Source organism: Dermacentor albipictus, unplaced genomic scaffold (genome assembly GCF_038994185.2).
Source record: "Dermacentor albipictus isolate Rhodes 1998 colony unplaced genomic scaffold, USDA_Dalb.pri_finalv2 scaffold_16, whole genome shotgun sequence".
NCBI lineage: Eukaryota > Metazoa > Arthropoda > Arachnida > Ixodida > Ixodidae > Dermacentor > Dermacentor albipictus.
This window is the reverse complement of record NW_027225570.1, coordinates 3,690,753-3,718,622: the sequence shown is the minus strand read 5'-3', so window position 1 is coordinate 3,718,622 and position 27,870 is coordinate 3,690,753. Positions and strand designations below refer to the sequence as shown.

Genomic DNA, 27,870 nt, shown 5'->3' with positions numbered 1-27,870 from the left:
TGCTGAACTGATGCAGACAAAAACCATTTTTCTAGGTGAACTGTTTATTTGTAACCACACATCTGTGTAAATGTACAACCATTTGTAGTTTGAGATCAGAAACTTCTTAAAAACTATCGCACAGTACAAACTTCCTGCAGCTTGACACCATAACAAAATTGAATACTGAAGATGTAGTCAGTGTGGCTCTCAAGTAAAACACATTTACCAAAAGAAATAAATTTTAAAAAATAAATGCCTAAATAAATAAATGTACAAGCAGACTGACATGACTGTAAATAAGAACACTAAAAAAAGGTACTTGCTTTCTCTATTAGGTAGCCAGTGGTACTATAACCATGGCACAATTTGCTTGTGCCCACAGCACTCAACTGACACCTGATATGCAGGGTGGTTATCTTTAAGTTTCATGGAACTTATTGAAGACTTGCAGCTAACATAATTCTAGATACAGAGTGCCAAACATTACTTTTATGAGAAACAAGACACCATAGTCAGCTGATTAACAAAAACTCAGTTCCTAATAAAGTTTTTACGAATTGTAGCCGGTAATTTTACAAGGTGTATGCACTTAGAATGAATTTCCAGAATGACACTAGTAACGAGACACATGCCATCAAACTGGCTGTATAAATGCACTGCTGTAGCACTTACTTTTTTTAACAAAACGCACTGTTATGCATCGAAGCACAAAAGTAACCGGAATGCCCATGTATTTCTCTCACATTTATGGGAAAATTTCGAAACTGGTGTCACCTTGTCTTGTCTTGAAACTCACTGGCTACAATTTGCAAACTGAAATATGTGCTGTGATGTTATAAGTGAATTAATAAATTTATGACAATCAGTTTAATGTTTTCATTTCTTGTGCTAGTAATGTCCACCTCTGAATAATCCAGCTCAAGAACAAGAAATATGCTACCTGGCAGACAACTTAAATATCTGTAAAACTGAAAAAGGATCACTGTACAATCCTTATATGTTGCTTGAATGGTGTGCGCCAATTTCAGTAAACCTTACATACTTTTGAAACATGGCAATCACAATAAGTGATGCTTATGGGAGCAGTTTATTATGCTGCATTGCTGTTGCATGATCCAGTTGTGTTTTCTGCATGATACCGTTCCTGCACAGGTAATTCCATATCAAGCGACTTATTCATATTAACTGCTTCAGATTTTCATATGAAATAAAGACAGCTATTAGAGATGTGCTGGAATACAGCAAAGTTGCTCCTTGTGCGAGTTCCATTTCAATTTTATTCGCTGCCACAAAAAATAACGAAAGAATTCAGAAGATGTGGTTTTATGTAAACATGAAAGGCACATCATCGCCATTACTGGAGATGTTTCGTTGCATATTAAATTTAAGCCGACTTATACCTATTAATTTTACTCATGTATTTTAGATAGCAATAAGCCATTTTTACAAAGTTATGTAAAATGCCGTTTTTACTGAACTCTAAAAATGGCACAGATGCACTTGCAGGCACGCGATTCCATGCCGAATTGACAAGCATTTTTTTTGATACCGCACATATATCTGAAACATTGCCATATGTTTACTAGTTCGAAGCTCGTTACCCACTTTTATTTTTGCCAGATATTTTGTAGCATTTTAGGTGACAGTTTAGTTTTCCTGTTCAGCTGAGCTAGAGGACATCAAATGTCCTCTAGCTTTTCATTTTTTTTTCAAACGCTTCAAATACTTTTTTTTCAAATGCACATTGTATTGATCGAGGCCTTCAAATGGTGTGCGTGGAAATACGGTGAAGTGATGAAACTGCCAAAATAGCCAATTTTTCAAATATTTGAATACTTCAATTGCTTTTGGCATTGGCAAAAATGAGTCAAATTGCAATCCGTTAGTTTTTTTTCGTTAGAAAATATTCACAGGACAGAAATTAAATACAGAATGGTACCCAGCTGCCATAGTATAGCAGAAAAATATATGAAGCTCTGAAGGTTCAGCTGATCGCCTGTAAAAGAAAATTCTAATCTTTTGCAAGAAGCTTCATGTTAAAGGAAAAAACAGCCTTCGTAGTTGGCGAAAAAATGTTATACATTATTGGATAGCTCTACATGTCTGCTATGCATGTGTGAAGTTAAAAAAGGCATTTTTAAATGCAAGAAATTCTTTTTTGAAATTTTGTCAGCACCGACTTTTCCCTGAGGTGCGCACAGCTTGCTGGCCGGGAATGCAGACGACAAAGCCGGCTTCGTATGCAACACAGATGACAAAGAAGCGGTGTTAGGGTCTGCATTTTATTGCTAAGGGAAACATGCTCTAATGCAACGAGGCTTGTGTTTGGTGTGGGCCAGGTAAACCATACAGTCATTGCACATAAAATATCAATACGAGGTCTGTTAGAAGAGTATCCGACCTTTGGCTGAAGAAAAAAAACTGGCATACCTGAAGCGTTGGAAACTTAATCACCCTCAAAGTAGTCTCCTTGGGAATCCCGCTACTTCTCCCAGCGGTGCTGCCATTGTTAGAAGCATTCCGAGAAGGCCTCTTTCCAAATGGACTTTAGCTCAGCTGTTGTTGCAGCCATAATGTCTTCTATTGTCTGAAATCACGCTTGCTTCAATGGCCCCTTGATTTTGGGAAACAGCCAGAAGTTGCAGGCCGCCATATCAGGAGAGCAAGGGGCCTGTCGAACTACAGGAGTCTGGTTTTTCGCCAAAAAAGTCTGAATCAAGTGCGAGAAAAGCATTGTCGTGATGGATGTGCCAATTTCCTGTTGACAACCTCGGTATCTTGCTCCATACAGCATCACATAGGCCATGGAGGACATCCCTGTAGTAGTCTTTAGTGATTGTTTGACCCTGTGGTGTGTATCCGTGGTGTACCACACTGCGGGAGTCAAAGAAAGCAGTCAGGAACACCTTGACGTTGCTGCACACTTAGCAGTCTTTGGTTGGCGACGTGGAATGCTTCCACTGTAACGACTGGGCTTTCGTTTCCGGGTCGTAAACATACACCCAAGACTTGTCACAAGTGATTATGGTGTGGAATGCTTCCACTGTAACGACTGGGATTTGGTTTCCGGGTCGTAAACATACACCCAAGTAAACATACACCCAAGACTTGTCACAAGTGATTATGGTGTGGAATGCTTCCACTGTAACGACTGGGATTTGGTTTCCAGGTCGTAAACATACACCCAAGACTTGTCACTGGTGATTATGGTGTTCATGAAGTTGGGGTCACTGTTTGTGGAATCCAGCATGTCTGTGAGACTTCAACACGAAGTTGCTTTTGCTCCACCATGAGCAGCTTGGGAACGAATTTCGGCGCAACTCTCTTGGCCAAATCTTCGGTGATAATGGAATGTGGATAAAATGTGCTGATGCCCACCTCTTCCGCAATTTCTTGGATAGTTACACTACGGTCCCGCATCACCACGGGGTTCACTTCGGCAATGACCTGGTCATTTCGGCATGTTGATGGCCGACTGGAGCGTGGCTCGCTGTCCACCGATGTGTGGCCGTCTTTATACTGGTTGTACCACTCCTTAATCTGTGTGCTGCTCATAGCATAGTCACCGAAAGCAGTCTGAATCTTCCGGATGGTTTCCACTTGGCTGTCGCCCAGTTTCTGGCAAAATTTGATGCAGTAGCACTGCTCCAGTCGCTCTGCCATTTTCCTTGCAATAAAAAACCGACGAGCACTGTACTACCTCATTCAAACGCTGCGTCTCAGCAATTCACGATATTGGCAGGTGGGAAAAAATTCGTGCATGCGCACAAAGGTTCAAGGGCGGCTGATGAAAACGTGCTTGTTTCATATTCATCAGGTGTTCGCAAAAAAAAGGTCGAATACTTTTCTAACAGACCTCGTACGTAATAAATATGTGAGGGAATCCTGCAGTGCTAAAAGATATGTTCCATGCAGTTTAGAAAAAGAAATATCAGCTATTATTTAGACAGTAAATCCAGAAAGAGCACGATATTGTTCATACAAAGCATCTTAAAGGGCCTGTCGCATTTCAATGCAACATAGAGGGAGCAGGACACTTTGTGCCCTGCTCCCTGAAGCCCAATGATGATGCAAGTAGAAAACACCTTCATAATTCAGACTGAAAACCTACATGAGTATGAACAAATTCTTGTGGTGTTGTTTGCTACCACTGTTTCAGAGCTGGAACATGCTCATCTATAAAAGTCATATGTGCCATGTTCAGTCTGATGTGGTCAGACACCATTGGCGACCACTTTTTGCGTTCATGTTAAAAAAATACGAGTTGAGACTGCAGCTGCAGCGCTTGACGTCACCTGCTTTCGTAATGATAAAAAAGGCAGTCAGTTTGTTGAGTAGTTCTTGTGGCTAATATATTAACAACCTTTCCTTCCTAGATGACATGGCTTCATATATTTATGCTGTATGTATGATCCACAACTGAACATTATAAAAAATTATTTATCACACTTAAAGAATAATAACTTTTTGTTACTTGTCACATGCATAGCAGACATGTACGGCTGTGTAGTGATGGGTGACACATTTTTGTGCCAACCATCAAAGCTAATTTTTTACCTTCAACACGAAGCTTGCAAAAAATTTCAACTTTAGTTTTTTTAGCTGATCAACTGAACCTCCAAGGCTTGAAATATTTTGCAGCTATACCAAGTCAACCAGTCTGATTTTATATTCATTTTGTGCCTTCTGTATTTCCCTACGTTAGAAGAAAATTCAAACTTTGCAAATTTTGGCAGTCACCACTTCAGTCTCTTAACATGAACACCATCTGAATATCTGGATCATACAATTTCCCTTTCAGAAGAAACGTGTATCAGTGGCTTCTAGCTTAGCTGGGCAAGAACAATAAATTTTGCCAAAATTCAAAAAAATTTTTGTGAAGGAAAATAAATGGGGAGCAAGAGTTCGGAGCTTCAACTATATCTGTGATGGCCAAAAAAACGCTGGTTGGTTGCCCTGGAATGACTTAAGAGTATGTATGAAAGCAAATTTTCTCGAACATTTTCTCGCTGTACCTACTCAAAATCAAGCAAACTTGAAATGGTTTGCCATAAGGGAACAGTTCTTGAGAAAATTGTTGGGTGGTTTGGCATGAAAGGACTTGAGATACTTAAAAAATATATTAATAAGGAAACACTATCCTTACTGGAACCATATCAAAAACTAACATAAAAATGTAGTGAACTATAACAAAGCACAGCACTTGTATTCTGGATTGAGCAATCCAATGTGGGCTTCTCAGGAGACTAGCATAATTAACATAAATAATATTAACATGAAAATGTCAAGCCATAGAAAGGCACAACATTTGTATGCTCATTTGAGAAATCCAAATTGGGTCCTTCAGGAGACTAACATAAAACATAAGAATGTCGAGAGTTACAAGAGCACAACACTTGTGTTTTGGTTTGAGCTGTCCAAGTTGGGCTCTTCAGAGGTGAAGGGGCAGGGGCAGTTGCTTCAGGGGCAGGGTCCCATGCGAGAAGCGAGGCCAGAGTTCTTTACATAGGGCATGTTGGTACCAGGAAATTTGCGACACGTGAAACCTGCAAAAACAAGCCAGAACAAGTTTTAAAAAGCAATTTCCACATGCAAAAGAATGGCATGCAATATGCCCTCGTTATAATGAAATTGATTTATGTATTTGTGTTGCTTTATTCCAATTTTCCACGGGTACAGCTTTACAGCATGACAATATAAATTTATTTAGTGTGGCACAGGACTCCACTAAGTGTCAAATGCAGGAAAGGGCAAAGAGGAACAAAACACTGTAGCAATATAACTTTATGAATATCTTCAATGTCAAAGATGTGAACTTTGCTTGCTGAGAAACAAAATGGTGAAAAAAATTCATGTCGTTCATAAATAAACCTGAACTGACAACTAAAATTATTTCTTGTAACTTCATAATTAAAATGTGCAGCACTTCACTGCTTTTCCATGCTCCAAATACAATAGTGTCATGTCACTAGAATTGAGTGTAGCTTCATTTGATGTTAGGTTTCCTGAGTTCACATGCAATTGGAACGTACTTCTCGCCTTACAATGACTTAGGACTTTCTACATTAAAGAAGACACTGCTTACAGCGAAGTATGTTTTCTGCCTCAACGACTGAATTACTGTTATAATGAGGATTCCGTGTAGTTGTGCACCAAGCTGCTTAGCATGACACATGCAGAATGTGACAGATACGAAGAAATGCTGTCTTTTAAGAGCCATATGCCATAGGAATGACTTCTTTAACCCTTTTAGAGTTCACTGCCATACATCTGTGGCTGTGACGGAACATTCTGAAAAAATTTGCCTTTTCAGAACAAAGTGTTGCCTAGCATCCCACTGGAGGTGCTGCAACCTTCTGAGACTTCCAGAAAATATTCTTATAGTGCTGTCGCTCCTTGGGTTTCTCCAAAACTGATTTTTCACTTAGCTCTTTGGTGTCTGTCATTGCACTAATTTGGGAGTGTTGCCACAAGTTTTTGTAAGTTTCATTACACAAAAAACTACGCTGCTTTATCCTGCATAAAAAATAAAACACGTAAAACTGCAAATACTGAAATGGTATTGCCACTTTATTGTTATTTAAAAATTATTTACCAGTTTATTTTCTCGGAAAGTCACGCTGAAGAATAAATTTGCAACAAAAATATTAAGGATGCATGAAAAGTGATTTTTGAGACTGAACCGAATAAAGCCAGAAGCAAATCAAATATTGGATAGCTTCTGAATAATGAACAGATGATATCACAATTAAGGTAAGATGAGGTTCACATCCTAGTATTGTTAAAGTTAGCAAGTTTCTGTCACTGTTATGTTATGAAGAGCTGTTTATTAAAAGCACAAATGGAGCAGCAAAACGTTTCTTCACATGCACAGGACTCTTCAGTAAGCATAAATGATTGCTGTTCAGCCTCTAAAGTACAGCTACCTAATTAACGTAGCCTGGTCTGCTATTCTTAAAAGTTGTTATGTTTTATGTCTATACTATGTTATTGGAGGTGAAAATTTACCGTACTTTGGCTCAAATTTCATGTTTTATTGGTGTTTCGACATATTAGAATACTCGCATTTACAAAGTGACCATTCAGACTAAATTCAATAGGACACTATTCAATTCGAAAGTTTTGAGTATTTGCACGCCACAAAAAATATATAACTCCTAAATTAGAGAGGCATATTTCTCCCCAAAATGTGATCCTCAACGGCCCAGACAAGAGCGTCAGAAAAGCCCATTAATCTTTTTATAAATTTAAGCCCATAATCTACTTGGCAATGGTTCATGACCCTGTTAACAGGTAGGTGAAGTAAGGAAGCAGGAAACAATTCTAACAATTTCAGAATGGGAGTAGTGGCCATGTCCGATGGTCTGTAAGAAGCTTTATACAATAGGCCCCAAGAGCCTATTCTCCATTCATTGAAGTATATGGGGAAAAGCCACATAAATATTTTTTTCATACCTTAGAATACAAAGTGATAAACTGCGTGTTAATAAATACGAGTCATAGGTTAGGTGCTTAGAATGAGTAAGCGTCCACTAAACATAGTACTCTTGAAAGTGAAGCTGGCAACTCTGTCCGTGTTGTTTCCTTGATTGAAACAACCAAAAGAAAATTGCCACACCACTCCGGTTCCCTTTGCTGAAAGGCTGCTGTCTGGCATCACATGGACCTCCTTCAAGATAGGAGCAACTTTAATTCGATGTGGTCTGTTAAAATTGGTGAAACTACTGTTTCACATCTCGGAACCTGGAGAGCTGTTTTGATTTCTGCAATTTAGTGAACGTGCTCCTGCTCGAGCTGAGCAGTAACCACACTTGAGCATAGCTTCTCAGCGATTCGTGTATTAGAACAACACTTTCAGGCTACTTAAACATGTCGTCCATGCCAATAGATTTGGAGCGTGCTTCACAGACAACTATTCCTTGCAATGACAGCCAAGAAGCACTGCTAATGCACAAATGCAGCTCATTTTATTTGGTGGAGATGTTAAAACTTTCGGCAGTGAAGGCAGCTTTTAAATTTTAGAAGCATTTGAGTATGGCGGCATTAGGCACTTAAGATCATATGAACAGTCATTCCAAATGGTAGGCTATTGTAGCACACAACTGCACACACGGGCTACATGAAAGTCGTTTGTTATGCCAATGGCAAGTTCACAATTTTAGAAAAAAAAATGTGAATGTAAAAATGCAACCGGAAAGGATATATGGTACTTGCCTATAACAGCACTGACCCTGATGGGGTCAAGAGCCTCTGTTGCCCCTTGGTGTTATTTCCAAAGCCCAAATGGCCCATGAGCTCCTCCTCTGTGAACACATGGTGAAGCAAGGCCCTTGCAAACTTTCCTGGTCCACCATGGCAGGCCATAGTAAGCTGGGCCAGGATAACCTTCTGAATGTGCACTCTTACAGCCTATGTGAACCTGCATGTTTAAGTAAATGTTAGCAAAACAGTTTTAAGCCTTTCAAGTACATTCACACAACAGCCCTACTGCAAACAAATTACAAAAGCACCTGTTGCAAATCTAGAACGCTAAACTTGACTTCTTACAAGCTTCTGATGCTGTCTGGATGCCACGTTTCAAAAAAACAATCCAGCACAAAGAATAATAAACCAAAGTATCCAAACATCTATTACTTGAAAAGGGGGAGTACCAGCGAAACACAAATGACACGCACACAAGGAAACGGCATTAGACATGGACGGACATTAGGACGGACCAGCGTTCGTCCCTGTCTAACGCCTTTTCCATGTGTGCGCATCCTTTGTTTTGCTGATACCCCCCCTTATCAAGTTCATCATGCACCAACTGGCCCAAGAGCTTGCGTTAATGCACATCTAGTACTATTTATTGTGATTACCATTCTTGGTATACTTCATATTTTCAGGTGTTTGTCTCGATTGTCCCATCCATTTGTGAGAATATGTAGCCCATGGTCTAATGGGGAGATTGGGCTGCTATGTTTAGGGAAGAGTTCAATATCAACCGTTGGAACAGCTTAGGTGACTGGGTATGCGACCCTGGGCATATGCCACTTTTCAATGAATTTCTTTCACGCTATCTTGAGCATATGCTGCTGCTTGTGTTGGCAAGCAGCATTAGGAGCTCGAAGTGGGACATGATTGTCGATCATTACTAAGATTACCACTACACATCACGTTCGCTTGCTGTGCTCCAGAAGTAATGCGAGATTCCACTCCACTGTATGAAATGTACATAAGCCGCAAGGACAGTAAATTAAATTAAATCTCAATTAAATTAATCTACTCGCAACGCACAGGCTGCACAAGATCACGGAGTGAACTCAGAAGTTTGTGGACAGTCAGTTGATGTCCATGTCAGGGACCTCTAGGGAGAATCGGTCATTTCCTCGATGTGCATCATCGTGTAGTCACACGTATTACAATTCTGTCTCGTTGTACCACTAATAGTCATCACGTATCACAGAATTCAAAATATAAATAGACACTTATATCTACTGTTTATTTAATCTTTACAGAAAATACTTTGAGCATGAGTTTTTGCAGAGATCATGAATTCTACCGCTTAAAGGAGCACTAAAGTAAAATTAAATTAATTAAATTTCGGCGTTTTAAGTGCCAAAACGACAATCTGATGTTTAAGCTTGTTTCACATGCAAGCGATTCAGCGAACGGAGCGACCAGCAGCGCGGCACTGCGAAGCTTTTCGCGAAGTTTCGTTTCACATGCATTGCCGCCGCGCATTTTCCGCTGCTGCGAATAGCAATGTTGCTGGCAACCCAAGTTTGTACAACCCAAGTTGTAAAATACTTGAAATCCACAATGTGACAATGAGATGTCAGCACAAAGATTTTGCGGCGATACTCAGAAAATTGAACGTTGAGCTTTATTTTCTCTAATAATCAAGCAATTACCAAGAAATTTACAGAAATAGATATTTAAAATGATGCTTTATTTTAAATTAATTTAGGGTGTCATTAGTGTCCCCTTAATACAAAACAAGGAATGCACTTAGCTGCGTAATAGGTTAACATGCATCACTGGTTCTCATTAAGGTAGGATTATCAGTATAGCAATGGGCATGCACTCGCTGCTCCAGAGGGGAGCCCTGCCACTTCCCCTCAACCTCCCAATTTCCAATTTTTTTATGAGCAGTGATGCAATTTCTGTATCCTAACGAGGCATAATGCCAAGGAGATTCATGCTATGCTGGCTAAAGTATGTGGTGACCGGCACTTCACACCGTCCAGCTTGGCATCAATCGTTTTGGAATTTGGCCCTTGAAATGCAGAAAGCCCTGATCACTGCTCGTTCTTCACCCAACTTTCTCAAAGGGTGCTGCTGTTCTGGTTTGATACCTCTAGCAGTGCACTGCTGCATGACATAGGTCGTACCTTCGTTCTGGTAAAACTAGAAAGATGTGCACTCACGTAGACCACTAATGTCCACACTAAGTTTCTGAACGCCCCTCTCATATCAGGCATATACCCTGAAGAAGGCACATTCTATCTTTAATATGTTCACAAGTGACATTGAAATTCACTCCCAGTCCCGGTGCAGTTGCAATATTTCAGCTGAGTGCTTAAAGGCACTGTCTCCTAATGAAGGCACTCTGCACCAATTGATCACTGGAGCAAATGCCTTGCAGTTGCATCAGCAATGTTGTTTTTTCTGCTTCCTGCAATACATTTTCACTGCATCACTGTATTTGATCATGGTGACGCTACAGAATGGATGGCCAAAGAATTCACCTTTAGCATTCCAGCTTGGGTGTCTCTCAGCTCATTTTGAATCTGAAAAAGGTGTCAGTATTAAAATGTGAAGCCACGATGCAGCAAAAGCAACAATCAAAAGAGCTACATGGACCATTAGGCTGACATAAATGGACGGATACAAATGACTAGTCATTGAATAGACTAAAGTGTGGCCGCTCTTGCCAATGGCAGTGTGAGCTTGTCAAATAATTTATTTCACATCCCTCTATTATTTTAAAAATTATTTCCATGCATCTACTGAACTGTTATGGCCACATATTAAAGGCAGCTCCTTCATATAAAACCACAGTGTTGCATTCTTTTACTCCCCGTCTACCTGATGCTACTGAAGTTTTGCTTACTCTCAAAGAAAGAATTTCACAGAACTGCTCTTTCGACAATGCATTATTCCAAGCTTGCAAAGCGTTGTCATTTAGTTCACAACTATGCGCTCCCCTTTCAATCTGTTCACTCTTTTGTTCTCGGATTCAAAGCAAAAATAGCTTTTCGACATAACTAGCTACTTCTATGGTCACAAGAAACAATGCTAATTATTGATGTTTATGTTGCCGATAACGTATACATGCCGCCTCGAAACACAGTGGGACGACAAGGCAGATATGCCAGGCATCTCGTTCCTTTACTGATTTTAAAATTTTGTTAAATCAATCACTTACTGAAGTGCGAAAAGCTGCAATTTCACGAAATTACATTATTTTGAATGTTGTAGGACCTGGAGTGCCATGAAATCTGCCTTTCCGTGAATGCTAAGAGCGCCTACGCGAAGCCGTTTGGGCGAAGCACTCGATGGCGTCGAACGAAGATGAAAAAAGAAAGCTGAATGCGCGCGAACTGGTGGAAAACAAAACACACGCGGTTGGCAAGGCGTATAACTCGATGATTTCGCAGCAATGTGTGGCATCCCCCTCTATTGTATCTCACGTATCGCATAGAATCACATGTACACCCTTCAAATTCTTTATTATTATTGCGCGACAGCCTCCTGTGTTTTCCGATAGCGCGAACATCGGCCGCACGTGACGTTGAAGCACCGCGGAGTCACTCGATCCTGAAGGAAACAGCGCAACAGAATACATTTTCGCTGATCCCCCCCCCCCCTCCGTTGCTACAGCTCACTCATACGCCTTGTACTAGCGTGGCGCAAACGAAATATCTTCCGATTACAGTACAGATCGGATGGCTTCACGTCGCATTGTTTCGCGCTCATTAATAAGGCTAACTCAATCGGTGCTCGAACACCGTATCAGAAATCATGGCGTACAACATGCCCTGTTTTAGCTGGCACCACATAGCTGCCTTACGTCACCACAAGTGGAGTGCAAAGTTAAACCAGGACAAAGCTCCATGTTATATACCACGAATCTAGTACTGTACAACCAATTCTGGCAGCGGAAGGATAGTACTAGGAATGAAAACTAGAAAAAAGGCGCGCGGAAGACACGCACAAGCGCTGAAATAATTCCCGCGCTTCCGTTCACCGCGTCGATCGCAATGCACGAACAAGGGAAATTCGAAACACTCACTCACCGTTAATGTCGCCGAGTCGGAGGCGATCATGGCGATCTTCGAAGCAACAAGCCCATAAAAAGCGAGCAACACGCAGGAATATTCCAAAGATGTCACAGCGAAGCCCACAAAGAACGCAGAAAAGCAGGAAGCTTTCAAGCGAACAGCGTACACGAACTCGCCGGAATGCTCCAAGCATCAACACCGCAAACGCGCAATCAAACATGTACACTCATACAAATACACGCTTATATTATCATAAATTGTACTATTTGATAACAAATTCTGTGATGTCATGTTATTACAGAACAATTGTTGCGCTTTGCATGTGTATGAAAGTTTTTTGCTTCACTTCTTTGATGAACTACTTTCTTTAGCGCAGTAACGCGGTGCACCGGCCGGAGCTAATGGAGTGCGCGGGAAAAGGCGCCAAATTCAAACGTCGCAAACGCCGTGCTAATTCTTGCGCGCACAGTTTTCGTCGTTTGGATTTTTTAAAAGAAGTAATGCGTGCCGAAACCATGCGAATTGAACTATTCACCACAAAAGTACAGAAACGTTGCTATTTCTGCTTCTTATTTCGACGTCATGGCAAACTGCAGGCGGTCTGTCGTCCCATTCTTTAAACATTTGTGCGTGTGCCTCTGCGCTGTGCGAGTTGTTACCGAGAACGTATAGCAGCGCAGATTGTGCTTGTTGGCCGAGCACATTCCCAACACATTCGCCAGCACTCCGTCTAGGTCACAGAAAAGAATTTGGCCTCCATGTGAAATATGAGCACCATGTTGTACATATCCGCCAAGCTTTTCGTTTCGTTCTGTAGCGCGCTAACAGGTAACATCTAAGCGAAACGCACTCTGTAAAAACGATGTTCACTGCTTTCTCCGCCGCACCCGCCATGGTGGCATAGTGGCTGAGGTGTTGCGCTACTAACCCGAGTGCTTGGGATCTAATGCCGACCGCGGCGGCTGCATTTCGATGGGGCTGAAATGCAAAAACGCCCGTGTGCTGTGCGTTTGGTGCAGGTTAAAGGACCCCAGATGGTCAAAATAAATATGGAGTTTCTTACTACAGTGCGGCTCATAATCAAAGCGTGGTTTTGGCCCGTCAAACCCCAGACTTGAATTTTCTTAACGTTCCCCGCCACCTTGACCATATTTAACATGGAGGCATGCAATGCCGTTTCTTAACACTCAGCCAGGGCACTGGCCCCTTATAATGACGCTGATAGAAATGCAGGATGCGTCCAATCATCGGTTGTTCATCACTGCTTGTAGCGACGTTTGTCTTCTCAAACTGTGTGTGTGTGTATATATATATATATATATATATATATATATATATATATATATATATATATATATATATGCAGGGTGTTTCTGCTAACTTTAGGCCGAGTGTCAACTCTATGCCCTCTATGACGACGCGACTAAATGCATGTTGCTCCCTTTGGTGTGTAGCGTGTCCCTTACAAAAAAAATTGTTGAAAGGTTATTGAGATATCATTGTTCAACGTCAACAAATGACCTTGAAAGATCATTGGGGAATTGTTGAAACAGCATTGAGGAAATTGTTGACAAGTGTTGATAATTGGCCCGCGACATTCTGTCGAAACATCATTGTGGCCTCTCAATTTGAAAGATCGTAGGCATATCGTTGAAACTATGGTGTATTTCAATGTTGAAAGCCCATTGAAGCATTGTTGAAGATGTGTTGCCTGTCGATATTGAAAGCTAATTGACGTATTGTTGAAATGTGTCGTTTGTCAATGTTGAAAGCCCATTGAAGCATTGTTGAAGCTCAAACTTGAAAGCCCATTGACGTATTGTTGAAATGTGTTGTTTGTCAATGTTGAAAGCCCATTGAAGCATTGTTGAAGATGTGTTGTCTCAAAATTGAAAGCCCATTGATGTGTTGTTGAAATGTGTTGTTCATTAATATTGAAAGCCCATGGAAGAATTGTTGCAGATCTGTTGAACATCAACACAAATTATGTTGGAAGCCCTTTATGCCCCACTGGGTATTTAGCAGTTTAAACCTGCACTTTCCTTAAAATACTGCTGAGCTATGTTGCCTATAATTACCTTTGATGTCACGTTGGTATGTTTGCTGTGAGAGGGCAGGGATAAAATTTAAATACAGGCGTTTTGTATCGCAGGCCTCTGCCACCCTGGGCTCAAAAGCATGCTCCCAGATCGCCTGTAATAAACCATATTGTAAAACTGCTAGCAGTACTGTTATGCCACTTTTTTCAATTGTCAGAGTGGATGGACCTCCACAATATTAAGAGTGCTGAACTGATGCAGACAAAAACCATTTTTCTAGGTGAACTGTTTATTTGTAAACAAACATCTGTGTAAATGTACAAACATTTGTAGTTTGAGCACATCAGAAACTTCTTAAAAACTATTGCACAGTACAAACTTCCTGCAGCTTGACACCATAACAAAACAGAATACTGAAGATGTAGTCTGTGTGGCCCTCAAGTAAAACACATTTCTCAAAAGAAATAAATTTTTAAAAATAAATACCTAAATTAAATGTAGAAGCAGACTGACATGACTGTTAATAAGAGCACTCAAAAAAGGCACTTGCTTTCTCTATTTGGGAGCCAGTGGTACTATTACCATGGCACGATTTGCTTGAGCCCACAGCACTCAACTGAGACCTGATATGCAGGGTGGTTATCTTTAAGTTTCATGGAATTTATTAAACACGGACTGTTGCAGCTAACATAATTCTAGATACAGAGTGCCAAACATTATTTGCATGAGAAATCAAGACACCATAGTCAGCTGATTAAGAAAAACTCAGTTCCTAATAAAGCTTTTCAAATTGTAGACGGTAATTTTACAAGGTGTATGCACTTAGACCGAACTTCCAGAATGACACCAGTAACGAGACACATGCCATCAAACTGGCTGTAGAAATGCACTGCTGTAGCACTTACTTTTTTTTAACAGAACGCACTGTTATGCATTGAAGCACAAAAGTAACCGGAATGCCCATGTATTTCTCACATTTATGGAAAAATTTCGCAACTGGTGTCATCCTGGAAATTAATTTCAAGTGAATATGTCTTTCAAAATCACTGGCTACAATTTGCAAACTGAAATATGTGCCGTGATGTGATAAGTGAATTAATAAATTTATGATAATCAGTTTAATGTTTCCATTTCTTGTGCTAGTAATGTCCACCTCTGAATAATCCAGCTCAAGAAAAAAAATTATGCTACCTGGCACAGACAACTTAAAGATCTGTAAAACTGAAAAAGGATCACTGTACAATCCTTATTTGTTGCTTGAATGGTATGTGCCAATTTCGGTAAACGTTACATACTTCTGAAAATGGCAATCACAATAAGTGATGCTGATGGGAGCAATTTATTATGCTGCATTGCTGTTACATGATCCAGTTGTGTTTTCCGCCATGATAACGTTCCTGCGCAGGTCATTCCATATCAAGCGACTTATTCATATTAACTACTTCAGATTTTTATATGGAAAAAAAACAGCTATTAGTGATGTGCTGGAATCAAAGTTACTCCTTGTGAGAGTTCCATTACAATTTTATTCACTGCCACAAAAAAATAACGAAAGAATTCAGAAAAACATATGGTTTCATGCAAACATGAAAGGCACATCATGCCATTACCAGAGATCTTTCGTTGCATTTTAAATTTAAGCCGACTTATACCTATTAATTTTACTCATGTATTTTAGAAAGCAATAAGTTATTTTTACAAAGTTATGTCAAATGCAGTTTTTATTGAACTCTGACAATGGCACAGATGCACTTGCAGGTGTGCGATTCCATGCCGAATCGACCAGCGTTTTTTTGACAGCACACATATAGCTGAAACATTACTATATGTTTACTAGAGTTCAAAACTCGTTACCCACTTTTATTTATTTTTGCCAGATATTTTGTAGCACTTTGGTGACAGTTTAGTTTTCCTGCTCAGCTGAGCTAGAGGACATCAATCAACATTCTTCTTCAAATGCACATTGTATTGATCGAGGCCTTCAAATGGTGTGCGTGGAAATACGGTGAAGTGATGCAACTGCCAAAATAGCCAATTTTTTAAATATTTGAATACTTCAATTGCTTTCGGCACCGGCAAAAATGAGTCAAATTGCAATCCGTTAGTTTTTTTTTTTTCGTAACGAAGATTCACAGGACAGAAATTAAATACAGAATGGTAGCCCAGGTGACATAGTATAGCAAAAAAATGTGAAGCTTTGAAGGTTCAGCTAATCGCCTGTAAAAAAAAAAACAAATTTTAATCTTTTGCAAGAAGCTTCATGTTGAAGGAAAAAACAGCTTTCATGGTTGGCCAACAAGTATGTGATACATTATTGGATAGCTCTACATGTCTGCTATGCATGTGTGAAGTTAAAAAAGGCATTATTTTTAAATGCGAGAAATTCTTTTTTGAAATTTTGTCAGCACCGACTTTTCTCGGATGTGCGCACTGCTTGCCGGCTGGGAATGCAGACCACAAAGCTGGCTTCGTCTCCACACAGATGACAGAGAAGCGGTGTTAGTGTCTGCATTTTATTGCCAAGGGACACATGCTCTAACGCAACGAGGCTTGTGTTTGGTGTGGGCCAGGTAAACCATACAGCCATTGCACATAAAATATCAATACGAGGTCTGTTAGAAAAGTATCCGACCTTTGGCTGAAGAAAAAAAAAAAACTGGGATAACTGGAGCATTGGAAACCTAATCACTCTCAAAGTAGTCTCCTTGGGACTCCAGCCACTTCTCCCAGCGGTGCTGCCATTGTTAGAAGCATTCCGAGAAGGCCTCTTTCCGAATGGAGTTTAGCTCAGCTGTCGTTGCAGCCATAATGTCTTCTCTTGTCTGCAATTGTGCTTCTTTCAATGGCCTCTTGATTTTGGGAAATAGCCAGAAGCCGCAGGCGGCCATATAAGGAGAGTAAGGAGCCTGTCGAACTACAGGAGTCTGGTTTTTCGCCAAAAGAGTCTGAATCAAGTGCGAGAAAAGCATTGTCGTGATGGATGCGCCAATTTCCTGTTGACAACTTTGGTATCTTGCGCCACACAGCATCACATAGGCCATGGAGGACATCCCTGTAGTAGTCTTTAGTGATTGTTCGACCCTGTGGTGCGTACCCGTGGTGTACCACACTGCGGGAGTCAAAGAAAGCAGTCAGCAACACTTTAACGTTGATGCGCACTTAGCGGTCTTTGGTTGGTGACGTGGAATGCTTCCACTGTAATGACTGGGATTTGGTTTCCCGGTCATAAACATACATCCAAGACTTGTCACCAGTGATTATGGTGTTCGTGAAGTTGAGGTCACTGTTTGTGGAATCCAGCATGTCTGTGAGACTTCAACACGAAGTTGCTTTTGCTCCACCATGAGCAGCTTGGGAACGAATTTCGGGGCAAATCTCTTCATGGCCAAATCTTCGGTGATAATGGAATGTGGATAAAATGTGCTGATGCCCACCTCTTCCACAATTTCTTGGATAGTCACACGACGGTCCCGCATCACCACAGGGTTCACTTAGGCAATGACCTGGTCATTTCGGCATATTGATGGCCGACTGGAGCGTGGCTCGCTCTCCACCGATGCGTGGTCGTCTTTAAACTGGTTGTACCACTCCTTAATCTGTGTGCTGCTCATAGCGCAGTCACCGAAAGCAGTCTGAATCTTCCGAATGGTTTCCACGTGGCTGTCGCCCAGTTTCTGGCAAAATTTGACGCAGTAGCACTGCTCCAGTCGCTCCGCCATTTTCCTTGCAATAAAAAAACGACGAGAGCACTGTGTACTACCTCATTCAAATGCTGCGTCCCAGCAATTCACGCTATTGGCAGGCGGGAAAAAATTCGTGCATGCGCGAAAAGGTTCAAGGGTGGCTGATGAAAACGCGCTTGTTTCATATTCATCAGGTGTCTGCAAAAAAAAGTCAAATACTTTTCTAACAGACCTCGTACGTATTAATATGCGAGGGAATCCTGCAGTGTTAAAAGATATCTTTCATGCAGTTTACAAAAAGAAATATCGGCTATTATGTAGACAGTAAATCCAGGAAGAGCGCTGATATTGTTCATACAAAGCATTTTAAAGGGCACGTCGCACTGCAATGCAACACAGAGGGAGCAGGACACTTCGTGCCCTGCTCCCTGGAGCCCAATGATGATGCAAGTAGAAAACACCTTCATAATTAAGACTGAAAACCTACATAAGTGTGAACAAATTCTTGTGGTGTTGTTTGCTACCACTGTTTCAGAGCCAGAACATGTTCACCTATAAAAGTCATATTTGCCTTGTTCAGTCTGATGTGGTCAGACACCACTGGCGACCACTTTTTGCATTCATGTTAAAAAAATACAAGTTGAGACTGCAGCTGCAGCGCTTGACGTCACCTGCCTTCGCAATGATAAAAAAGGCAGTCAGTTTGTTGAGTAGTTTTTGTGGCTAATTATATTAACAATCTTTCCTTGCTAGCTGACATGGCTTCATATATTTATGCTATATTTATGCTGTATGTGTGATCCACAAATGAACATTAGAGAAAATAATTTATTGCACTTAAAGAATACCTTTTTGTTACTTGTCACATGCATAGCAGACATGTAGGGCTGTGTAACGATGGGCGACACACTTTTGTGCCAACCTCCAAAGCTAATTTTTTACCTTCAACACGAAGCTTCTTGCAAAAAATTGGAACTTCCAGTTTTTTTAGCTGATCAACTGAACCTACAAGGCTTGAAATATTTTGCAGCTATCCCAAGTCAACCAATCTGATTTTATATTTATTTTGTGCCTTCTGTATTTCCCTACATTAAAAGAAAATTCAAACTTTTGCAAATTTTGGCAGTCACACCACTTGTCTCTTGACATGAACATCATCTGAATATCTGGATCATACAATTTCCCTTTCAAAAGAAACGTGTATCAGTGCCTTCTAGCTTAGCTGGGCAAGAACAATAAATTTTTGCCAAAATTCAAAAAAACTTTTGCGAAGGAAAATAAATGGGGGCAAGAGTTCGGAGTTTCAACTATATCTGTGATGGTCAAAAAAACGTTGGTTGGTTGCCCTGGAATGACTCAAGTGTATGTATGAAAGCAAATTTTCTCAAAAATTTTCTTATTGTACCTACTCAAAATCAAGCAAACTTGAAATGCTTTGCCATAGTGGAACAGTTCTTGACAAAATTGGGTGGTTTGGCATGAAATGACTTAAGATACTTAAAAAATATATTAATAAGGAAACACTATCCTTACTGGAACCATATCAAAAACTAACATAAAAATGTAGTGAACTGTAACAAAGCACAGCACTTGTATTCTGGATTAAGCAATCCAATGTGGGATTCTCAGGAGACTTGCATAATTAGCATAAATAAAATTAACATAATAATGTCAAGGCATAGAAAGGTACAACATTTGTATGCTCATTTGAGAAATCCAAATTGGGCCCTTCAGGAGACTAACATAAAACATAAAAATGTCGAGAGTTACAAAAGCACAACACTTGTGTTTTGGTTTGAGCTGTCCAACATGGGCTCTTGAGAGGCTATTGGTCCCATGCGAGAAGCGAGGCCAGAGTTCTTTACATAGGGCATGTTGGTACCAGGAAACTTGTGACACGTGAAGCCTGCAACAACAAGAAGCCAGAACAAGTTTTAAAAAGCAACTTCTACATGCAAAAGAATGGCATGCAATATGCCCTTGTTATAATGAAATTGATTTATGTATTTGTGTAGCTTAATTCCAACTTTCCACGGGTACAGCTTTGCAGCATGACCATTTAAATTGATTCTGTGTGGCACGGGACTCCACTAAGTGTCAAATGCAGGAAAGGGCAAAGAGGAACAAAACACTGTAGCAAAATAACTTTACGAATATCCTCAATGTCGAAGATGTGAACTTTGCTTGCTGAGAAACAAAATGGTGAAAAAAATTCATGTTGTTCATAAATAAACCTGAACTGACAATTAAATTATTTCTTGTAACTTTCATAATTAAAATATGCAGCATTTAACTGTGCTTTTCCATGCTCCAAATACAATACTGTCATGTCACTACAATTGAGTGTAGCTTCATTTGAAGTTAGGTTTCCTGAGTTCACATGCAATCGGAATGTACTTCTCGCCTTACAATGACTTAGGACTTTCTACATTAAAGAAGACACTGCTTACAGCAAAGTATGTTTTCTGCCTCAACGATTGAATTACTGTTATAATGAGGATTCCATGTAGTTGTGCACCAAGCTGCTTAGCATGAAACATGCAGAATGTGACAGATACGAAGAAATGCTGTCTTTTAAGAGCCACATGCCATAGGACTGACTTCTTTAACCCTTTTAGGGTTTACTGCCGTACATCTGTGGCTGTGACGGAACGTTCTGAAAAAATTTGCCGTTTCAGAACAAAGTGTTGCCTAGCATCCCACTGGAGGTGCTGCAACCTTCTGAGGCTTCTAGAAAATATTCTTAAAGTGCTGTCGCTCCATGGGTTTCTCCAAAACTGATTTTCACTTAGCTCCTTGGTGTCTGTCATTGCAGTAATTTGGGAGTGTTGCCACAAGTTTTTGTAAGTTTCATTACACAAAAAAATTATGCTGCTTTATCCTGCATAAAAAAATAAAACATCTAAAACTGCAAATACTGAAATGGTATTGCCACTTCATCGTTATTTAAAAATATTATTTACCACTTCATTTTCTCGGAACGTCACTCTGAAGAACTTAAATCTGCAATAAAAATATTAAGAGTGCACGAAAAGTGATTTTTGAGGCTGAACCGAATAATGCTAGAAGCAAATCAAATAATGGATAGCTTCTGAATAATGAACAGCTGATATCACAATTAATGTAAGATGAGGCTCACAACCTAGTATTATTAATGTTTGCAAGTTTCTGTCATTGTTATGTTATGAAGAGCTGTTTATTAAAAGCACTAATGGAGCAGCAAAAGGTTTCTTCACATGCACAGGACTCTTCAGTAAGCATAAATGATTGCTGTACAGCCTCTAAAGTACAGCTACTTAACTAATGTAGCCTGGTCTGCTATTCTTACAAGTTCTTACGTTTTATGTCTATACTATGTTATTGGACGTGAAAATTTACCGTACTTTGGCTCAAATTTCATGTTGGTGTTTCGAAATATTAGAATACTTACATTTACAAATAGTGACCACTCAAAGACTAAATTGAATAGGACACTATTCAATTCGAAAGTTTTGAGCATTTGCAAACCACAAAAAATATTAACTCCTAAATTAGAGAGGCATATTTCTCCCCAAAATGTGACCCTCAACGGGCTAAACAAGAGCAACAGAAAAGCCCATTCATCTTTTTGATTATTTTAAGCCCGTAATCTACTTGGCAATGGTTCATAATAACCCTGTTAACAGGTAGGTGAAGTAAGGAAGCAGGAATCAATTCTAACAATTTCAGAATGGGAGTAGTGGACATGTCCGATGGACTGTAAGAAGCTTTATACATTGGGCCCCAAGAGCCTATTTTCAATTTATTGAAGTATATGGGGAAAAGCCACAAATATTTTTTTCATATCTTAGAATACAAAGTGATAAAGTGTGCGTTAATAAATACGAGTCATAGGTTAAGTGCTTAGAATGAGTAAGCGCCCACTAAACGTAGTACTGTTGACAGCAATGCTTGCAACTCTGTCCATGTTGTTTCTTTGATTGAAACAACCAAAAGAAAATTGCCACAGTACTCAGGTTCCCTCTGCTAAAAGGCTGCTGTCTGGCATCACATGGACCTCCTTCAATATAGGAGCAACCTTAATTCGATGTGGTCTGTTAAAATTGGTGAATCTACTGTTTCACATCTCAGAACCTGGAGAGCTGTTTTGATTTCTGCAATTTGGTGAACGTGCTCCTGCTCGAGCTGAGCAGTAACCACACTTGAGCATAGCTTCTCCGCAATTCGTGTATTAGAATAACACTTTCAGGCTAATTAAACATGTCCTCCATGCCAATAGATTTGGAGCGTGCTTCACAGACAACTATTCCTTGCAATGAAAGCCGTGTAGCACTGCTAATGCGCCAATGCAGCTCATGTTATGTGGTGGAGCCACTAAAAACTTTCAGCTGTGAAGGCAGCTTTCAAATTTTAGAAGCATTTGTGTATGGCGGCATTACGCACTTATGATCATATGAACAGTCATTCCAAATAGTAGGCTATCGTAGCACACAACTGCACACACGGGCTACTTGAAAGTCGTTTGTTATGCCAATGGCAAGTTCATAATTTTAGAAAAAAATGTGAATGTAAAAATGCAACCAGAAAGGATATATGGTACTTGCCTATAACAGCACTGACCCTGGTGGGGTCAAGAGCCCTTTTTGCCCCTTGGTGTTATTTCCAAAGGCCAAATGGCCCATGAGCTCCTCCTCTGTGAACACATGGTGAAGCAAGGCCCTTGCAAACTTTCCTGGTCCACCATGGCAGGCCATGGTAAGCTGTGCCAGGATAACCTTCTCAATGTGCACTCCTTCAACCTATGTGAACCTGCACGTTTAAGTAAATGTTAGCAAAACAGTTTTAAGCCTTTCAAGCACATTCACACAACATCCCTACTGCAAATAAATTAAAAAAGTACCTGTTGCAAATCTAGAATGCTAAACAGGACTTCTTACAAGCTTCTTATGCTGTCCGGATGCCACGTTTCAGAAGAACAATCCAGCACAAACAAGAATAATAAACCAAAGTATCCAAACATCTAGTACTTGAAAAAGGGGAGTACCAGCGAAACACAAATGACACGCACACAAGGAAACGGCATTAGACACGGACTCCCTGTCTAACGCCTCTTCCGTGTGTGCGCGTCCTTTGTTTTGCTGGTACCCCCCTTTTTCAAGTTCATCATGCACCAACTGGCCCAAGAGCTTGAGCTAATGCACATCTAGTACTATTTATTGTGATTACCATTCTTAGGATACTTCATATTTTCAGGTCTCTATTTTCCCATCCATTTGTGTCAATAGGTAGCCCATGGTCTAATGGGGAGATTGGGCTGCTATGTTGAGGGAAGAGTTCAAAATCAACCGTCAGAACAGCTTGGGTGACTGGTTATGCGACCCTGGGCATATGCCACTTTTCAATGACTCTCTTTCCCGCTATCTTGGGCAACTGCTGCTGCTTGTGTTGGCAAGCAGCATTAGGAGCTCGAAGAGGGACATGATTGTCGATCATTACTAAGATTACCCCTACACATCATGTTCACTTGCTGTGCTCCAGATGTAATGTGTGAGGATTCCACTCCACTGTATGAAATGTACATAAGTTGCAAGGACAGTATGTGCCAACCACCACCTCAATTAAATTAATCGACTCGCAAAGCACAGGCTGCACAAGATCACGGAGTGAACTCAGAAGTTTGTGGAGAGTCAGTTGATGTCCATGTCAGGGACTTTTAGGGAGACTCGGTCATTTCCTCGATGTGCATCATCGTGCCGTCACACATTGTATTACAATTCTGTCTGTCTTGTTGTACCACCGTTCTAATAGTCATCACGTATCACCACAATTCAATATATAAATAGACACTTATATCTACTGTTTATTTAATCTTTATGGAGAATACTTTGAGCATGAGTTTTTGCAGAGATCATGAATTCTACAGCTTAAAGGAGCACTAAAGAAATATAAATTAATTAAATTCTGGCATTTTAAGTGCCAAAATGACAATCTGATGTTTAGGCACGCCATAGTGGGGAACTCTGGACTAATTTTTACTAAATTAGGCTGCAAGGTACCTGGGCAGTTTTGTATTTACCCTCCATCAAAATGCGGTTGTTTGATCCTGTGACCTCGTGCTTAGCGGAGCTGTGCTAACACCCCTAAGCAACTACGGCATGAAAGCACTATAGAGAAAAATTATTTTAGATGTATCTGTACATGACCTTCCTACAATTCAAGAGATTCACTCATACCGTGACAAGAGGCCGAGTAAACTGTAAAAGCAGCAAGAGGAAAGATTGGTGGCAGTGCTGCCTTGAAGTTACCACACCCGCTTGCTGTGACGTCATGGATTTAGATGACGTCTGTTCAGGTGTAGCAATTTTTTTTACAAATAAAGATGTTCTTCATCATATTCCAAAAACCCAAATAAAAAGCGTCAGGAACATTTACAGAACCAATACAACCAAAGTATGAAAAAATACTTGGAATCCATGATGTGACAATGAGGTGTCAGCACGAAGATTTTGGGGCGATACTAAGAAAATTAAACTTTGAGCTTTATTTTCTCTAATAATCAAGCAACTACCAAGAAATTTACAGAAGTAGTTATTTAAGACGATGCTTTATTTAAAATTCATTTAGGGTGTCATTAGTGTCCCCTTAATACAAAACAAGGAATGCACTTGGCTGCGTAATAGGTTAACATGCATCACTGGTTCTCATTAAGGTAGGATTATCAGTATAGCAAAGGGCATGCACTGGCTGCTCCAGAGGGGAGCCCTTCCACTTCCCCTCAACCTTCCAATTTCCAATTTATGAGCAGTGATGCAATTTCTGTACCTTAACAAGACATAATGCCAAGATAGAGCATGTGGTGACCGGCACTTCGCACCATCCAGCTCGGCATCAATCTTTTTGGAATTTGGCCCTTGAAATGCAGAAAGCCCCGATCATTGCTCGTTCTTCAGCCAACTTTCTCGAAGGGTGCTGCTGTTCTGGTTTGATACATCTAGCAGTGCACTGCTGTATGACATAGGCCATTATACCTTCGTTCTGGTAAAACTATAAAGATGTTCACTCATGTAGACCACTAATGTCCACACTAAGTTTCATATCAGGCATATACACTGAAAAAGACACATTCTGCGTTTAATATGTTCACAAGTGACACTGAATTCACTCCCAGTCCCGGTGCAGTTGTTAAGTCTTTCAGCTGAGTGCTTAAAGGCACCATGTCTCCTAATGAAGGCACTCTGCACCAATTGATCACTGGAGCAAATGCCTTGCAGTTGCATCAGCAATGTTTTTTTTTCCTGCTTCCTGCAATACATTTTCACGGCATCACTGTATTTGATCATGGTGACGCTACAGAATGGATGACCAAAGAATTCACCTTTAGCGTGCCAGCTGGGGCATCTCCCAGCTCACTTTGAATCTGAAAAAAGATGTCAGTATTAAAACATGAAGCCACGATGCAGCAAAAGCGACAATCAAAAGAGCTACATGGACCATTAGGCTGACATAAATGGACGGATATAAATGACTAGTCATCGAGTACACGAAAGTGTGGCTGCTCTTGCCAATGGCAGTGTGAGCTTGTCAAATAATTTATTTCACATTCCTCTACTTATATTAAAAATTATTTCCACGCATCTACTTAACTGTTATGGCCACATATTAAAGGCAGCTCCTTCATATAAGGCCCCAGTGTTACATTCTTTTACTCCCCGTCTACCTGATGCTACTGAAGTTTTGCTTACACTCAAAGAAAGAATTTCACAGACCTGCTCTTTCGACAAAAAACATTATTCCAAGCTTGTGGCAAAGCGTCGTCATTTAGTTCACAATGATGCGCTCCCCTTTCAATCTGCTCACTGTGTAGTACTCGGATTCAAAGCAAAAATGGCTTTTCGACATAACTAGCTACTTCTATGGTCACAAGAAACAATGCTAATTATTGATGTTTATGTTGCCGATAACATATACATGCCGCCTCGAAACACAGTGGGACGACAAGGCAGATATGCCAGGCATTTATCTCGTTCCTTTACTGATTTTAAAACTTTGTTACATCAATCAGTTACTAAAGTGCGAAAAGCTGAAATTTCACGCTGTTACATTTCTTTTAATGTTCTATCCCAGTAAAGTAGGACCTGGAGTGCCATGAAATCTGCCTTTCCGTGAATGCAGAGCACCTACGCGAAGCCGTTTGGGCGAAGCACTCGATGGCACCGAACGGAGAAGATAAAAAAAGAAAGTTGAATGCGCGCTAACAGGTGGAAAACAAAACACACGCGGTTGGCAAGGCGTATAACTCGGTGATTTCGCAGCACTCTGTGGCATCACCCCTATTGTATGTCACGTATCGCATAGAATCGCGTGTACACACTTGAAATTTTTTATTATGGCGAGACAGCCTCCTCTGTGTTTTCCGGTCGCGCGAACGTCGGCCGCACGGCGTGACAGATAGTGGGGCGTTGAAGCACCGCGGTGTCACTCGATCCTGAAGGGAACAGCGCAACAGAATACATTTTCGCTGATCCCACCGCCACCCCCCCCCCCCCCCCCGCCTTTGTTGCTACAGCTCACTCACACGCCTTGTACTAGCGTGGCGCAAACGAAATATCTTCGATTACAGTACAGATCGGACGGTTTCAGGTCGCATTGTTATGCGCTCATTAATAAGGCTAACTCAATCGGTGCTCGAACACCGTATCAGAAATCATGGCGTACAACAGCCCTGTTTTAGCTGGCACCACATAGCTGCCTTACGTCACCACAAGCGGAGAGTAAAGTTAAACCAGGACAAAGCTCCACGTTATATATCACAAATCTAGTGCTGTACAACCAATTCTCGCAACGGAAGGATAGTGCTAGGAATGAAAACTAGAAAAGAGGCCCGCGGAAAACACGCACAGGCGCTGAACTCATTTCCGGGCTCCCGTACACCGCTTCGCAATGGACGAACAAGGGGAATTCGAAACATCAACTCACCTTTGATGACGCTGAGTCGGAGGCGATCATGGCGATCTTCGAGGCAACAAGCCCATAAAAAGCGAGCAACACGCAGGAATATTCCAAAGATGTCACAGCGAAGCACACAAAGAACGCAGAAAAGCAGGAAGCTTTTAAGCGAACGGCGTACACGAACTCGCCGGAATGCTCCAAGCATCAACACCGCAAACGCGCAATCATACATGTACACTCATACAAATACACGCTTATGTTATCATAAATTGTACTATTTGATAACAAATTCTGTGATGTCATGTTATTACAGAACAATTGTTGCGCTTTGCATGTGTATGAAAGTTTTTTGCTTCACTTCTTTGATGAACTACTTTCTTTGGCGCAGTAACGCGGTGCACCGGCCGGAGCTAATGGAGTGCGCGGAAAAAGGCGCCAAATTCAAACGTCGCAAACGCCGTGCTAATTTGTGCGCGCACAGTTTTCGTCGTTTGGATTTTAAAAAAAAGTAATGCGTGCCGCAACCATGCGAACTGAACTATTGACCAGAAAAGTACAGAAACGTCGCTGTTTGTGCTTCTTATTTCGACGTCACAGCAAACTGCAGGCGGTCTGTCGTCCCATTCTTTTAAACATTTGTGTGTGTGCTTCTGCGCTGTGCGATTTGTCACCGAGAACGTATAGCAGCGCAGATTCTGCTTGGTGGCCGAGCAGATTCCCAACACATTCGCCAGCACCCCGTCTACGTCACAGAAAAGAATGTGGCCTCCATGTGAAATATGAGCACGATGACATACATATCAGCCAAGCTTTTTGTTTCGTTCTGTGCGTGCTAACGGGTAACATCTAAGCGATACGCACTCTGTAAAAACGATGTTCACTCCTTTATCCGCCGCACCCGCCGTGGTGGCATAGTGGCCTGAGGTGTTGCGCTAATAACCCGAGTGCTTGGGATCTAATGCCGGTCGGGGC

General features: G+C 40.9%; 1 protein-coding gene and 2 long non-coding RNA genes across 4 annotated transcripts in view; all 3 read right to left on the bottom strand.

Moving 5' to 3' along the window:
• LOC135920496 (arylsulfatase B-like) overlaps positions 1 to 27,870 on the bottom strand; it is a 363,609-nt gene that overhangs the window by 199,217 nt on the left and 136,522 nt on the right. The gene's annotated exons all lie outside the window — the stretch shown is intronic.
• LOC135920490 (uncharacterized) lies at positions 33 to 12,412 on the bottom strand. Its single transcript, XR_010570265.2, has 4 exons — positions 12,264 to 12,412; positions 10,713 to 10,754; positions 8,197 to 8,401; positions 33 to 5,528 (listed from the first exon to the last, which is right to left on the bottom strand). It is a non-coding gene; the product is annotated as an uncharacterized lncRNA (long non-coding RNA).
• On the bottom strand, positions 14,559 to 27,086 carry LOC135920504 (uncharacterized). Of its 2 annotated transcripts, XR_011509624.1 has the most exons (4): positions 26,926 to 27,086; positions 25,325 to 25,366; positions 22,554 to 22,758; positions 14,559 to 19,876 (listed from the first exon to the last, which is right to left on the bottom strand). It is a non-coding gene; the product is annotated as an uncharacterized lncRNA (long non-coding RNA). The 2 variants fall into 2 exon arrangements; XR_011509625.1 differs by lacking the exon at positions 25,325 to 25,366.